Raw genomic sequence first — 16444 nt, 5'->3', positions numbered from 1 at the left:
AGCTGAATTTCTTCATTTACTTAAAAAAACATGGATTAAAATGTTTGTTTTTAATGGTGGCATTTCAGACACTTACAACTGACAAGCCTTAAATGGAAGCTTTTATGTGACCATAACTAGCATTTGCTATTGGGCATGCTGGAATCATTTGGCTTTTTCGGGTACCATTTCTGCGCAGGGGGAGAGGTCAGTTCTTTTGTATGGTTTACACAAATCTTGCTGCCATCTGCACTTCAGTTATTGTTCCTACTTCAGTGGAAATATAACTTAACCTTGAAAATCCTAAACATGCCTGTTGGTTTTAAACTGAAGTGTAGAAGCTGAAATAACGATCCCGTCCCTCTTAGCTTCAGTGAGAGATTCCCCCTCTCCCCTGCTCAACCTCTTTAGATCCTCTGTTGAATATGTGAAGTCTTGCCCTCTCCACCTGAATTACCTGAGCTGCCAATCATAATCCTGCTCCTGTGGTGTCAGGAATGTGCTGTTCCCACCTGGCCTCCAGCCTCAACTTCATCTGCATGCTACTACCATCTCCTTGCTGAGGGAGGGGCTGTGACTCTGCCAGGAAGGGGAAGGGAAGCACAGTGCACCTGCTGAAACAATGAGTACTAAGTATGGGAGATTGGTTTGGACTAGATAGTTTCAAAATTGTTTTCCCAGCCCTCTTTCCTATCCAAGAATCCTCTAGTTACCTGGTTCTAACTCTGGTTTGTCCTTAAACGCTTCCTGCAGGCTAAACCTATTCCATTCAGTAAGCATTCACTGTCTTCTCCATGTCTAGTTGGCAGCCAGTATCAAACAGAGTGCCCCAAGGGTCGGTCCTGGGGCTGGTTTTGTTCAATATCTTCTTTAATGATCTGGAGGATGGCGTGGATTGCACCCTCAGCAAGTTTGCAGATGACACTAAACTGGGAGGAGTTGTAGATATGGTGGAAGGTAGGGATAGGATACAGAGGGACCTAGACAAATTAGAGGATTGGGTCAAAAGAGTTCTGATGAGGTTCAACAAGGACAAGTGCAGAGTCCTGCACTTAGGACGGAAGAATCCCATGCACTGCTACAGACTAGGGACCGAGTGGCTAGGCAGCAGTTCTGCAGAAAAGGACCTAGGGGTTACAGTGGACGAGAAGCTGGATATGAGTCAACAGTGTGTCCTTGTTGCCAAGAAGGCTAACGCCATTTTGGGCTGTATAAGTAGGAGCATTGCCAGCAGATTGAGGGACGTGATCATTCCCCCATACGACATTGGTGAGGCCTCATCTAGAGTACTGTGTCCAGTTTTGGGCCCCACACTACAAGAAGGATGTGGAAAAATTGGAAAGAGTCCAGTGAAGGGCAACAAAAATTATTAGGGGGCTGGAGCACATGACTTATGAGGAGAGGCTGAGGGAGCTGGGATTGTTTAGTCTGCAGAAGAGAAGAATGAGGGGGGATTTGATAGCTGCTTTCAACTACGTGAAGGGGGGTTCCAAAGAGGATGGATCTAGACTGTTCTCAGTGGTACCAGATGACAGAACAAGGAGTAATGGTCTCAAGTTGCAGTGGGGGCGGTTTAGGTTGGATGTTAGGAAAAGCTTTTTCACTAGGAGGGTGGTGAAGCCCTGGAATGGGTTACCTAGGGAGGTGGTAGAATCTCCCTCCTTAGAAGTTTTCAAGGTCAGGCTTGACAAAGCCCTGGCTGGGATGATTTAGTTGGGGATTGGTCCTGCTTTGAGCAGGGGGTTGGACTAGATGACCTTCTGAGGTCCCTTCCAACCCTGATATTTCTGTTATTCTGTGCAATGCAAAACAGTGCGAGAGAGTGGTTCATCTTGGGTCCATGCTAGTTTCACATAATGTTTCATTCAACAGAAAGGCCAGCTTTCCAGGTAAGCCTGCTGCTGGCAACTTCTTTTTAAAGCAATTTATTGCTAAAAGATGCAGTAGAGAATAAATGAGGTGAAAGACATTCAGATAAAAATACACCTTTCTGCAGCCAAGTCTTAGATATTTTTAAATTTCTATGTAGGGCAATGCTACATTTTACAGGCCTGAGGGCTATTTCAGTTTATAGCTGGAATAACTCTTCAAGGTACTTACAAAACCTCCATTGCTGCAATATCTGAGTGATCCCAATCTTTATTATTTATCTTCACAACATCCCTGTGAGGTAAGTAAGTGTTGTTATCCCTAGTGTGCCTCAGTTCCCCATCTGTACTTAGTGGCTTGCTCAAGGTCATATAGGAAGTCTATGGCAGATCAGCAAATTGAACCTGGGTCTCCCAAAGTCCTAGTCTAGCACCCAAACCACTGGGCTGTCCTTCCACTCAATTCCCCTGATCAGCTGCAGATTGAAAAGAAGTTTCATGGTCCTTCTTGCAAGCTGACATTATTTGTTTTTGATTTTTAAATATCTGGTGACGGGTGCAAGGATAGGGATACTTAGTTACGCACTGATATGAGATGCTTCAAGCTCACAGCAACATTTTAACCTTTGTGCAGTTGCCCCTTTTAATATGTTTCTATCGCTGACTGACTTGTTTGTTCTGGATATCAGGCCGGGAAAATCCCATTGCTGCAGTTGAGTTTTACAGTCAGTGCCTAATGAAAGGAAAAGATAACCATGCTCTCTGGGGATTTTTTTCCCGTTTTGTGAATAAATGAAATAAATAGTTCTTCACTTCACTTCATGGTCTGCTGCTTTGTCAATGAAGTAATAAGAACTTCATAGGCAATATAATACTTGGTCACTAGGATCAGCATCAACACTCCTTTGCAGTCTAGTACGTTTACTGAAATCAGTTTTGCTTTTTATAGTGATGGCATGGCAGAGCATTGTAAAGTAAATCACAGGCTTAAGTTTCATCTGGAATCTAGCCTCCAAATTCATCTTGGAATTTCTGTATATAGCTTTATCTGCAGAACAATGTACACATGGTTCTTTTACTTATTTCCACCAAATTTGGGATTTTGATTGCAGGTCTCATGTCTCATGTCTAAAATATCGTGCTATTAATACTTAACATGTATGTAGTGCTTTATATGTTCAAAGCACTATATAGGAACTTAGGAATTGCCATACTGGATCAAACGTGGTCCACCTAATCCAATATCTTGCCTGACAGTGGACAACACTGGATATTTCAGAAAAGGTGCTTCAGAGGAAGGTGCCCTGCATATGAAGGTCTCATCCTAATCCCTAAAAGAGATTAATTTAAACCCTGAAGTATGAGGGCTTCAGCCTTTCCAAATTCTTTTGCATTAACTGTTATACCTCTGGATATTCTTGATGTTTGTATAAATATCCAATCCCTCTAACTAATAAAATATTCCTTTAAGGAGGATATGTAAGTTATTTTGTTGATAGGGAAACTGCAGCAGAGAGGTGAAGTAATTTGTCTGACTACTTGGAGTGTGAGTGACAGAACTAAAACTGGAAGTTGAGACATTCTCAACCAACTCTGTACATTCATGATTTAAGAATAGTCACTTAAACCAGTGGCATTCAAACTTTCCAGACTACTGTACCCCTTTTAGGAGTCTGATTTATCTTGCGCATCATCCCAAATTTCACCTCACTTAAAACCTACTTGCTTACAAAATCAGACATGGAAATACAAAAGTGTCACAGCACACAATTGCTGAAAAATGGCTGACTTTCTCATTTTTACCATATAATTAAAAAATAAGTCAATTGGAGTGTAAATATTGTACTTACATTTCAGTGTGTAGTATATAGAGAAGTATAAACAAGTCATTGACTGTATGAAATTTTAATTTGTACTGACTTTGCTAGTGCTTTGTATGTAGCAAATGTCTAAATGAGTTGATGTCCCCCTGGAAGACCTCTGTGTACCACTAGGGGTACATGTACTGAGAACTACTGGCTTAAACCACTATTTAAAAATACTGCTCTAATTTAAATCCAAAACTAGACCGTGAGTATGGACAAAATTCATCAGGACAACTGTATATTTAGTTTAAGGTGTTTTTTTTTAACTTCATATCTGAACATCCTCACACTTGGGGAAAGTATGGATCTTTGCTGTTCTGCCCTTTCTCTATATAAATGACAGAGGAACTTTTAGTTGGAAGTTGTAATACACTCCATCTGAGGATATGTGCTGTTTTGTTTAGCTTGATGGTCCTTTTTTCTTCCTGAATATATCTTTCTCTATGTCTGTGAAGCCAAAAGCCCTAGTAAAATGGTTCATGATCTTGGAAGCAGCCTCTTATTGGAGAATTGCAGGCTTATAAAGCGAAGAAAATGAATGGAAAAACAGTACACAGAGAGGAAGAGATGGAGATCAAATATTTTTGTACATACATATGGATTAGTACTTGGTCTTGTTTATCAAAATCTGGTCTGAATAAATCATAACTCGTATAAACTTTTCTGTATCAGCAGCTCTGTAGTAACAGTGGCTTTACCACATGGTCACATGAAATTTTGCAGCACAGTGAGAAACTGAGTATTGAATGATCCTACCATCACACTACTGCCAAGAGAGATGCTATGGAATGTTTTAGAAGACCTATCATAAATGATAAATCTAGCAAAGGATGCATTCTTCCTCTCTGCTTTCACATGTGTGCTCTCGAATAGTTTGTTTACTTCATTCTCCAACAACTTTATGCCTTATTCCCACCATGAGTCTTCCCAAATGCTTAGTTATGTTCTCAAAGTAAAGTCTCAAGTTTATACTAGTTTTGAGAACCAATAGGAATCTTTCCTTGATGTAGGAAACTAAACATGCACAGTTAATGTTTTAACCAGTTGTAGATCATATATCCCCCTGCTTTCCAAATGAACATGTGGTCTTTGCTGTATCCAGTGCGTCTGTTTAACAAGAAGAGGAGTGTGGCACGGGGGAGAGTGGAAGAACACTGAAAGAGTTTCTGCTTTCCTCAGTTGCTGCATCCTGTGCTATTTGTTCAGTGCCGTGATTCAGTGAGTGCCAGAGGATGACATTGGAGGACTTTGCCAAGAACCCTTGAGCAATGCTAGATTGTTTACCCCAGACTAATGCTGGCATTATCAGTGGCAAGAGATGAAGCTCCGGGATCCATCGTTAACAGCCATTATCTGCATATTCTTTGATTAGAGTGGTAATGGCTCATAGTACCATTGACCTATGTTCAGTTTAGTTTATAGAACAGACATTGTATACAAGAGGCTGGCATGCTCACCAAATTACAAACATATTGAAAAGATTACTTCCAAGCAGCTGAACGCATTTAAAAATGTCAGTTTTCTTATTGCAACTTGTGTTCACCTTCTGGTTTGGCATTAGCATTCTCATTACCATTCATTCTAAATTCCAGCCTTTTATCCAGACGTACTGCAATTCTCACCCACAAGACATCAGTGTTGTTGATACAGTATCTTGCCTTACGAGAGCCCAATCCTTTTTCATGTTAGCTAATCATCCTCCACTTATTGTCCTACTCCAAGATGTATTTTGTACAGTATTTTGCTATTTTCAGAAAGGATTTTGTTCAATATACTTTTATTGCAAGACACTTAGCCGTCAGAGCAGCACAGAGTTTGGTTTCTCTTATTAGCACTTAGATTGAAGCTTCAGCAGAGGTGAGGGGGGAAGGGATAGAAATTCAGTAGATATAATGAGGGGCTTAGTGCTTGCTGCAGGTTTCAGAAAAGCTTCTGTTCTAAACCCCTCTTTTCACACACCTAACTTCCCAAAATATTTATCTTTTTTAGTTCAGTTTTTCTAAGTCCAAACAAATCCCTTCAGCTGTTTTTGAATTATAAGAGAGATGGGGAAAAAATTCTTTCCCATTTAAAAAAAAATCCAACCATACTTTATTTTTGTTACATAGAACTATAGTGAAAACAGATGACATTTTAAACTTGGCACTGAAACAGTCTTCTCTCCCTCCTCCACAGGCAATCAGACACTCCCTCTGCACACCTCTTTCCAACAATCCCTTACTAAGGAATCCCTCCCCTCTGATGCTCCAGGTAAATTAGCATAATTCCAGGAGTGAAATCCTTTATGCTAAGAAAATGACCTGTTGTCTACAATGACCCCAAATAACTCCCCTCAGTGGGATCTCTTTCCCTGAAAACCTTCAAGCCTTTATTTCATAAAGAAGTAAAACAGGGTGCAGATGTGCTTTTTTAGTTACATTTTTACATTTGTTTTTGTCTTATTTTCATTAGTTTTTAAATTTTTGATAACTGCAGTGGAACCAGAAACTCAGCTGGTGTAAAATGGTATAGCCCCCAGTGCAGTCAAAAATGTACAAAACCAATCCACTATGATTAACTATTAGTCTTGGGCCATGGCAATTCCAAAGTACACCCAGCATTATTTAAAAGAAAGTTGATTTATTTGCAAATAACAAAAGTAGGGTATCAAGGCTCAGCTATACTGGTGACATTAAATTAGCAGATGCTGCCTGTGCTTTCCATAATCTGCATTCTTTACAAAATGGCTGTAACACATCAAAATGTTCAGCTTGCTTTCATAGCTGGAGTAAATTGTAAACAAATGGTAACCACATGTTATTTACAGAAGAATAATTTTGCTTTGTTTGGTTTCATTTGTGCAACCTCGGTGACCTACATACGGTTTTGGATCTACTGGGTATACTTTTTTTTTCTTTTCTTTTTTTTTTTTTTTGGAAAAGCCAAAGAATTAACAAAACTGAGTATGCAGCAGGATTTGTTTTTAACCATACTAGGTGGTAGTTTGATCGAGTAGCAAGAACATTTCTAGTGACTGAAAATTAGTAACAAAAATTTCTTCTGTCTTAAGAGCATTTGAAAGTATGCTGTTAGTGACACATGTTATTTTTCTGCAGTTACTCAGGACCAATGCTGAATGCCCTCAGCTCTCATTGAAGTCAATGAGGGTTGAGAATATTCAGCACCTGAGCCCTGATTCAGCAAAAGACTTAAGCAATTGCTGGGATTTAGTATGCGCTTAAAGTAAAATATGTGATTAAGTGCATCCTCGCAGGATTGGGACCCAAATGATTTGCTTCTTGAAAATAATTTTAATTGACATTGTGCAGTTTCAATTATATTAATAGTTTGTTATATTAGGAAAAATATCATTTGTAAATTAAGCATGTTATAGTCATCTCATCAAAGTAGAATCAAGAAATCTGCAACCTCATTTTACTAATAATCTGGTCAATATTTAATACAACCCAAACCAGATTCAGACTATAATGGGGCATATGGGCCCTGTAAGAATAGAGCTGGCCAGAAGACTCGGTTCTAGGGGGCTGAAATGAACAAAGGCCCAGGAAATGGCCTGGTAGTGGAAGAGAGGAAGTGGTCCCAAGGAATTAGGAGTTGGATTTGGAGGGTAGGGAGGACTCCAGGACACAGGTTTGTTTGTTTTTAAGGCCAGGGAGCAGAGCCTTGTAGTGTAAGGTTGGGCAGGACTCCCCTCTCTTCCAGCCAATCGGGAGGAACTCTCTGGAAAATATATAGAACAGGGGCGGTAGAGGCTTTGGCTGACAGGTTTGGCAGAGAGAGGTGGAAGAAATAACCTTTATTTATTTCATTTGTTAATGAACTGACCTTGAGAGAGCAACCAGTATACAAGGCTGACCGCCAGCAGGCTTAAGTGTTGTGGTTTTGGGGGTTTGTGAAGATCAGAAGCCTCAAGAAGCGGCCAGAACCGCAGCAACTGCAGCAGCATCCTAAGAAGATTCCAGAAAAGGCAGCAGCAGAACTCTGAAGGTCACCATAGCAATGGCTTCCGTAACAACCAAGCAACTACCTGCAGCCAGCAACCATCGCCACCACAGCTTCTGAAGTAGCAGCTGCAGTTCAGCGTGCCACCTTTATCTTCCGCTTGTGTAACATCTTACTGACAGAACAGAAGGCCCATCAGACGTAACAGAGGGAATTGAAGAAGGAAGAGTGTAAGTCTGTTGTGTTTTTTTTTTCTATTACTAAGGAATGATTGAGTCTCTGTCAATAAAGCTGGATGCCTGTGTTTGAGTGAAGTCTACCCCACCCCATTCTGCGACTGGCTGATCACCGCGCACAGAATGGTAATATTTAAATGTAATTACATTGTCATTATTGTATCCTCTAGATGTGATATAGGAGTATTCCACATAATCTGTCTTTTATTTTGGTGCGCCGCTTTTCTTATACGTATATGATGCTTTAAATGTAATTCTATCGCGTTTTACTCTGTTTTATGTATTCTCCCTTGCTTTATTAAATACATTGGAACCACTCATTTTTTTAAAAAATAAATAATTCTTTTGTTTTCAAAGAATTACTGCTTGTGTCAATTCTTGAGCAGAAGTCTGTATCCATGTCCTTTCAGGGGTTAGCAAGACTAGCTGGCTCTGGGGAACCCTCTGCAAGTCGGAGACAAGCCTCCTGGTAACACCCTGACAATTCCTTTAGGGCAGGCCACAACCTTGTTACCCTTTTGTTAAATTAGAGGCGCTAACATAATTAGTAGTAATAATAAGTAGGCTAACATAATTTGCAGACTTGTGCTCAAGAAGCTAAGAGCCCCACACAAATTTGTAGGTAACAGTGTGTTGGGCTTATATAATGAAAAGCCCCAGCATAACAGAACTATGCAAAGGCACAGAGAGTTTGGAATGGTGAGGGAGAACAGCGATGGATCAGGATGCTTGTGAAGGGGTCAGAGTGAGGAGCCTCACTCGTGAATTTCCTGACTTTTGTGGCTTTTTATCTCAGCCTTAAAGTTTCATTGTTTGGAGGGGCTGGGTTACTGATTTTGCAGATCTTTATGCAAACTTATTCTGTTACTGAGGCTATTAGCAATGCTTTTTTTTTTTTTAAAGCCTCATTTAGTGGACAAACGTGAGTACAATATTATTATAGGCTGAGCTGGTAATGCTACCTATTAAGGTTGGCTAACACTTCTCATTACAAGACCCTGTTTGCTTTAATAACATTGCCAAACTTTAACCATTTTGTCTGAAACTTTCTAGGACAAGATGGCTGAATTTTTTTCTGGAAAATGTCAGTCAAAACAGTTCAGCCATTTTCAAGGGCTAGATTAGAGAATATGTTGTTCTGACCATGGTAAAAAAATAAATAATTTTTCTTTGGAGAAGCTTTGGTACCTGCATGCTTTGGGACAGGCACTTGAAATTTGGAAGGAAGGTGACCTTTCTATTAGGGATGTGGCTTTTTGCCTTGCCTGTGGAAAATCCAGTCAATTTTGACCCTGTTATAAGCCTATGAAAAATCATAGCTCATATATGCTTAGTAGAGACTTACTAGAGCTTCACAGCTACATTTCCCAGTCAGTCTGCACTTGGCATGCTTTCCCTATAATGGCTGCTCCTGGCCAGGCTTGGGCTGGGCACCAGAGCTGAGAGCAGGGGGCCTCTCTCTCTTGTGCTCTCAATGAGCCCCCTGGTGGGCCCAGGCAGTGGAGGAGGAAGCTACCTGATTCAGATGCGGGGGGAACGAGAGCTGAACCTGGGAAGGTGGGGAATAGATTTGGACATAGAGCCTGAGGGAAGGAGTAGACTGCGACTAGAGCAGAGTGGAGGTGGAAACTGGGACTGGTATATGTGGGGAGACTGGGACTGTTTGGGCAAGGAGACTGAGAGCTTGGAAGGGAAATAGGGGGACAGGAAGCCAGTGGAAGAAAGAGGACTGGGAGCAACTGAGGAGACTTGTATGGTGAGAAGGCTAAGACCAGCTGGGCAAGGAGACTGGAACTGATAACTGGTAGAGGTGGGCAGGGCAGGCAGGTGTGATAAGGAATTGGAGTGCAGGGGGATAACTGCCATAGGCTAGGCAAAGAGACTTGAACTGGGAACAGGGGAGGATCAGGGGAATATGAGCGGGGCAATGACTGGAGGCTCAGGGAATGAGACAGATCAGGCAAGGAGCTGGAAGTGTGGAATTTGGACTCAGAGCAGGGTGGGACTGGAGTGGCGAGTCCAAAAGGGTGAAACGAACTTATTGGGAAAGGAGACGGGGGACTAAGATAAGTCTGAGGAGAGGAGAATGGGGCTGGGATAAGGAACTGTAGATGGGAGTGGAATGGGGATGGGGCAGAAGAGGTCAAGTTTAGGGGGAACAGGCAGAAGAGTCTGTGCCCAGTAGAGCGCACATCCAAAAATCTTGGGTTCTATTCCATGCTCTGCAAGTATGTCACCATTCCTCTGCTGGTAACAAATGTCTGTGAAACCCATTGGGGAAAGTGCCCCATTCCCCCCCATAGTTCAGGTCCACATAGATGATAACTTACTACTACTATCTTTTAAACCATTAGCTCTAGTAGCAGAGATCTATGTGCTGGATTTAAAAGTTCTAACCTTCCTGATAACCCATGTGAGTGTCAATATGGTGCCACATCATGGAATTTGTTTTTTCAGTTTGCTTTTTTAAAACCTTGGAAAATATACATTAACTTTCTTTGAACATAGTTTATTAAGTTGCGTAGTCAAGCAATCAAAAGTTAGGAATTGCCAGAATTAAGGTTGCCTGTTCAACTTTAATGCAGTCCACTTATGCAAATACATTATGTTCTAGGCTTTAATGGCATAAATCACATACTGGTTTTTTTCAACAGACCCCTGCTTCAGTCAATGCACAGAATGGACCGGCTCCAAGGATGAATTAGGGTTGTGTGATGGAGGCTGTTTTCAGTAGGACCCCTTCCTCATTTGTTGCAGACGTTGGAAGGTGTGTCATGGATGAGGCAGGGGACTGTGGTAAAAGAGACGATCTTATGATTAAGGCAGTTGAGTGCCACTCAGGAGAATTGGATTCTATCCCTGCCTCTACCATGATTGGTGAAACAGACAGGAGCTCAGAATCCAGGATGATGGATGTGGCATACGAATCTACATACACCTGGATAGAATGGAAAAGCCCCAAGAGAGTAATGCATGCCATTCCAAACTCATGTTGGTAAAACCTTTATACTGTATCACGTGTATTATTTGCATTAAAAAGTGTGGGGGATTGTATAAAGAGAGGACTATCCCAAAATTTTGCTTGGTGTCCTCTCTTTTAACAGGAGCACCAAAACAACAAGTATATTACTGTATAAAACTGTCACAACTGGGCAGGCATGCCAGCAAACTAGAAACTGCCCAAATAGGTTATAAAAATTCTGCAGAACTGGATATTTGTATACATCAGCCAAGCTCTCTAAAACTAATTAAAAAGAAAAAGGCATCAGAGTTTGAAAATCAGCAAGGAACAATATCCTGTTAGTAATAAAGCTCCAGTGAGAAGTAAAGATCAGACCTTTATTTCTAGCTAACTTATTTAGAGATTTTTTTAAATTCCCAGTTTTGTTTTGTTTATGTGGCCTAATTTAACAGCTTCCAGTTCCAGAGGCTGCTGGTTTGGGTACAAGTGACTCATAAATAAAAACTTAGTGTCAAAGCTCTAAGGCCAGAGCACAGTTTTCCACAGAAAAAAAACATAAGGATCTGATTCTCAGTGGTAATACAAACAAATGTGTGGGTTTCTGGGGTTTAGGTTTTTTGGTTTTAAGAAAATACACCAAAAGGTGCTATAAAATCTTCAGAGGAAAATGTATATATTATTTTTAGTATTGACATTCCTTTGTTATGGTTAGATTAATGGATATAGGCCTTGGACTAAGGGTTCAGATGGTGAAAGATACCAGGGCAAATGTTGCAGACTAGCTAATAAGGAAGAGCCACAGATAAAACAAGGGGGAACTGTAGGGGCGGGGTAAAGGAATGGCCTTGAGCCGTATTTTGCTACTTTATGATAGACAAAGAAGATCTGAGAACTATTTTTATTTAATTTCTGTTTTTACAATAGAAGTATAATCCCTTGGGATTTAGAGAGCATGCCTTCTTTAAAACATCCTTAGGCAGAGGAAATTCTGGTTGTTCCAGGGGAGAGGAGTCAAGAGAGGGAGAGGACAGGGGTATGTAGGTGTCTGTAGCTCCAGACAAGAGGGCCAACAGCAAGCAGGCCCTCATGTCACAAAGCATCCAAGAGCCAACCTGAAGACCAGGAAGGACAGAGCAGCTGATGAGGGACATCCCAGGACAGGAACCAGGAGGAACACTGTGCCAGGAAGAATCACCTGGGAAGGACAAACCAGAGCTAGACTTAAAATCACTGTCACTCACAACTGTATGGGACTGTGAGCACAGGGGCTTGTGACCTTGCATTGGGAATAAGGAGGGAGGCTGTAGCTAGTAAAGTGGGGAAGTTGTAGTGCTACGGTTTTGTGGAGAGTTGCAGAAGAGGGCATCAGAGAGAATGCTTAATTTTTGCCAGGACTCAGCCCCAGCACCTCTCAGCTTGGCAGTTCATAGCCCTGGCACCTCTGGGGTTGCCATGTCAGTTATGAAAGTAAAAAAATTGCTTGATCCCTGACACTTCTTTCATTACAAATTAAGCACTGGCCAGAGGGATTTGTTGGGGAAAGTTTACTGGCACCAAAGACACCAGGAACACCCACGACTCACTGCCTGAATGGAACTCTGTGCAGGGTTCCTGAACTCTGAGTCTAGACAGAGTGCTCGGCATTTATTTTCTTATAGTGCGACACCACTGGGCCCATTGGTCCTCATGTTGATATAACCCTATTTTACTGCTCGCCCTGTCTTTCCCCTCTGCTGTTTTTCTCCATTCACCTATAAATAAATATTTCCCTTCCCTATTGTCATAAACATACAACTAAGGGTAGCATAAAATCCCTCCTTTACCTATAAGGGGTTAAGAAGCTCAAATAACCTGGTTGGCACCTGACCAAAAGGACCAATAAGCGAAAAAGATCCTTTCAAATTTCTGGGGGAAGGGTTTTTTTTTGTGCTCTCTTGTTTTGTCCGGGATAGAGAGGGACCAGGGCAGGAAAAACCATCTTCTAAAACCCTACCTGAAATAAGTGTCCAAGATTACAAAAATTGTAAGTAATAGCAAGGAAATGCGTTAGTTTATCCTTTGTTTTAGCTTGTGAATTTTCTTGTAGGATTTAACTACTCTGCCTCCAGGCAAAGAAAACAAAAAACTCCAGCTGCTCTCACTTAAAAAAAAAAAAAAAAAAAAAAGTGTCCTTTTTTTTTTTTTTTTAAAAAAACCCTCCCTGTCTTTCAAGCAGCCAAAAGAAAAAATGTGTTCTTTTTAAAATCCTAAGGTCTGTGCTTCTGGTTCAAAATTATCCCACTGCTCTGCCACCATGTCAGGGTTCCCTCCCCACTCTGAACTCTAGGGTACAGATGTGGAGACCCTCATGAAAGACCACCTAAGCTTATTTCTACCATCTTAGGTTAAAAACTTTCCCAAGGCACAAATTCTTCGTTGTCCTTGGACGGGATTGCTGGCACCACCAAGTGAGTTAGACAAAGATTCAGGAAAAGGACCACTTAGAATTCCTGTTTCCCCAAAATATCCTCCCAAGCCTCTTCACCCCCTTTCCTGGGGAGGCTTGAGAATAATATACTAACCAAATAGGTGAACAAGGTGAGCACAGACCAGACCCTTGGGTTTTTGGGACACTAAAAACCAATCAGGTTTTTAAAAACAGAACTTTATTGTAAAGAAAAAGTAAAAGAAGCACCTCTGTAAAATCAGGATGGAAGATAATTTTACAGGGTAATAAGATTTAAAACACAGAGGATTCCCCTCTAGGCAAAACTTTAAAGTTACAAAAAAACAGGAATAAACCTCCCTCTTAACATAGGGAAAATTCACAAGCTAAAACAAAAGACAAGCTAACGCATTTCCTTGCTATTACTTACAATTTTTGTAATCTTGGATGCTTATTTCAGGTAGGGTTTTAGGAGATGGTTTTTCCTGCCCTGGTCCTGTCTGTTCTGGAGAGAACAACAAGAGAGGACACACAAAAAAACCTTCCCCCACAGATTTGAAAGGATCTTCCTTCCTTTCCTTATTGGTCCTTTTGGTCAGGTACCAACCAGGTTATTTGAGCTTCTTAACCTCTTACAGGTAAAGGAGGGATTTTATGCTACCCTTAGCTGTATGTTTATGACACCTATATTTGTTGTGATTTTCGGGTGGGGGGAGGATGTTTACTTCAGGTGGTTTGGAACAGATGCCCATCAGAGCAGGCCAGAGCCACCCTGCAGATTGGTGCCATGCGGGTGCTATAGTTACAGAAGTTTAGGCCTTTTCTAGACTAGGAGGCTCTCTGGATTCCACATGAGGATTGTTGTTAAAAAAAAATTCCACTGTTGCTCCTCCTGATTCAGTTCCAGCAGTGGAAGGAATAGTGAGAGCCCTTGTACGGGCTGGGCACCAGGCACTGGCTGGTGTTAGAGGTGCCCTATGGTCCAACTCTGCTCAGAGGACATCTTCCTTTGAGAAACTAGATGAAATGTGCTATATCAGAGCTAAGTATTATTATATTTAATAATAAGTATTAATTAAGCTAAGTATTATTATTATTTTATTTATTATACTTAAGCCCCTTCATATTCAGTTTAAAACAATTTGTACCAAAAAATTCCAGGGTTTTACAAAAAGTATTATTCAGTTTTTTCTGATTTTCACCCTACTTTTGTATCATTCAAATATGTAAAAACTAACTTGTCTTATTAGGAAAATACAATACATTGCATGAGATATATGTATTACAATAATACATTAGTCTGTGTGCATATGCAAAGCTGCCTATTGAAGTAAGGCTATGTATTACTCTAGAAGATACACACAATAAACAAACAGGCATGCACGTAAGCTTTGAAGTGCGTGCACATCTGAACTAGAAAATTTTTTAGTTCTTGGTTTTCTGCTCAGAGTAGGTGTTTGTTTCAGAAAGAATGGGCTCTGCCATTAGGCCTATTGCCATTCCTATCTTGAATGTACAGTGTGGTTAATCCTATCATCTCTGGAGACCTGAGATTCAATTTGGTTTATGTATAGTCAGGAGTGCGGCCCTGATCCAAAGTCCATAGATAGTTTCTTACTGACTTGAATGGGCTTTGGATCAGACCCAGAAGCATGGCTGTCTAGTTCCCAGAAAATATGTCTAGTTCTATTCTATACAGGTCTTATACTGCCCACATCACTGTAGTATCTGAGTGCCTTCCAGTAAGTGTATAAAATCTTGTGACTAATATCTGACATTCTTTCTCTCCTCCTCTCCCTAGTGTAATGTATTTTGTTTTGTTAGGCTTTTTTAAAATATGCATATGCCGCTCTGTGTTTGTATTGGAGAAAGCACCAACAAAGAAGTACACCTTGCAATTGGAGTGAAAGGTGGGGTCGATTGTAATGGTCTTTAGTGCCTGCGGGCATTTGTTCCACAGGCTGATATTGGCTCTTGAGAAAGTTCTCCCAGATATGTTACATTACTATAATCCAGCCAGGAGGTGACAAAGGCATGTATAACTTGAAACCAGGTTATCATTCTCCAGGATGGGACAGAGTCCCTTTGCCAGATAGAGATGGTAGAAAATGTTACTTGCAAATGCTGCTATGCAAGAGCTTAGTGTCAGTGAAGAACCCAGGAGCACTCATATCCTAAACTACAGACTGAATTGGCCAATTGTGGGTGTGTACCTTCAACCAAAGGAGTCTGCACCAGGGCTGCAAACTCCTCAGAATGTTTTCATTTGCCCACCAGCATCTCTCCATCTTGTTCAGTTTCAACCAGCTGTTCTTTATTTATGAGCTGATCTCATCCAGCCACTGGGCCGTATTAGTGGTAGTGTAGTTGTATGTAGTGAAGGATACGTAGAGCTGTATATCATCTGCATATTGCCGGCACTTGACTGCATGTCAGCTTAGCAGTTCATCTAGTGGCTGCATGTAGCTCTTGAATAGGACCAGAGGGAGAATGGATCCTTGTGGGACTCAACAAGTGAGGTCTGGTGGCAAAGGCACAATTTCGCATCACTACTCATTGGGTGCATCCTTCCTGCAAGTACTCAAACCCTGCACCTCTGCCACCTCTCTCTAGTGGAACAACAGTCTCTAATAATTGACTGTGTCAAATGCTGCAGTTTGAGGAGGATGAGAATGGACATCTGCCCTCCAGCCATCAACAGTGGGAGATCATCCACCAATGCCACTAACGCTGTCTCCATCCCATGTCATAGGCTGAATCCAGATTGTGTCATGTCTAGGACACTGGCTTCAGTTAAATGAGTCTGTAGTTTACCTTTGACTAGCTTCTCTATGAGCTTGCTCAGAAATCAAAGATTGGATAGTGGGTGGCAGTTGGCGAGATCCAATGTATCCAGGGTAAACTTCTTCAGTGTTGGTCCCTCTATTGTGTGTTTGAAGGTAGAAGGGAAGATTCCTTCTCTGAGTGAGGCATTGGCTGTTTCAGTCATGAGTGACACCGGTTGCTCATGACCTTTTCACAAACCAAGAGTGGCATGTGTCAGACTCTTGGGCCATGACCAATACTTCTTGTAGAGTTAATGTACCAAATGCAAGCAAACTGTTTACTGGCTGATATGGAGGGAGCAAATCCATCCTGTTTGAGAAGCCTTCCAAACATGACTACTT

At 41.3% G+C, this 16444-nt stretch overlaps 1 protein-coding gene across 9 annotated transcripts in view; it reads left to right on the top strand.

Moving 5' to 3' along the window:
- Positions 1-10966, top strand: part of WASHC3 (WASH complex subunit 3) — a 45421-nt gene extending 34455 nt beyond the window's left edge. For 4 of the 9 annotated variants that reach the window (XM_073323255.1, XM_073323248.1, XM_073323266.1 and 1 more), the window contains 2 exons: positions 5888-8016; positions 10545-10966. The gene's annotated coding sequence lies outside the window, so the exon portion shown is untranslated. The remainder of the gene's footprint in view (positions 1-5887; positions 8017-10544) is intronic. The other 5 variants (XM_073323233.1, XM_073323222.1, XM_073323238.1 and 2 more) reach the window with 5 other exon arrangements.
- The last annotated feature ends 5478 nt before the right edge of the window (positions 10967-16444 follow it).

Source organism: Lepidochelys kempii, chromosome 1, assembly GCF_965140265.1.
Source record: "Lepidochelys kempii isolate rLepKem1 chromosome 1, rLepKem1.hap2, whole genome shotgun sequence".
NCBI lineage: Eukaryota > Metazoa > Chordata > Testudines > Cheloniidae > Lepidochelys > Lepidochelys kempii.
Note: the sequence above shows the minus strand (reverse complement) of the source record. Positions and strands in the feature narration are given on the sequence as shown.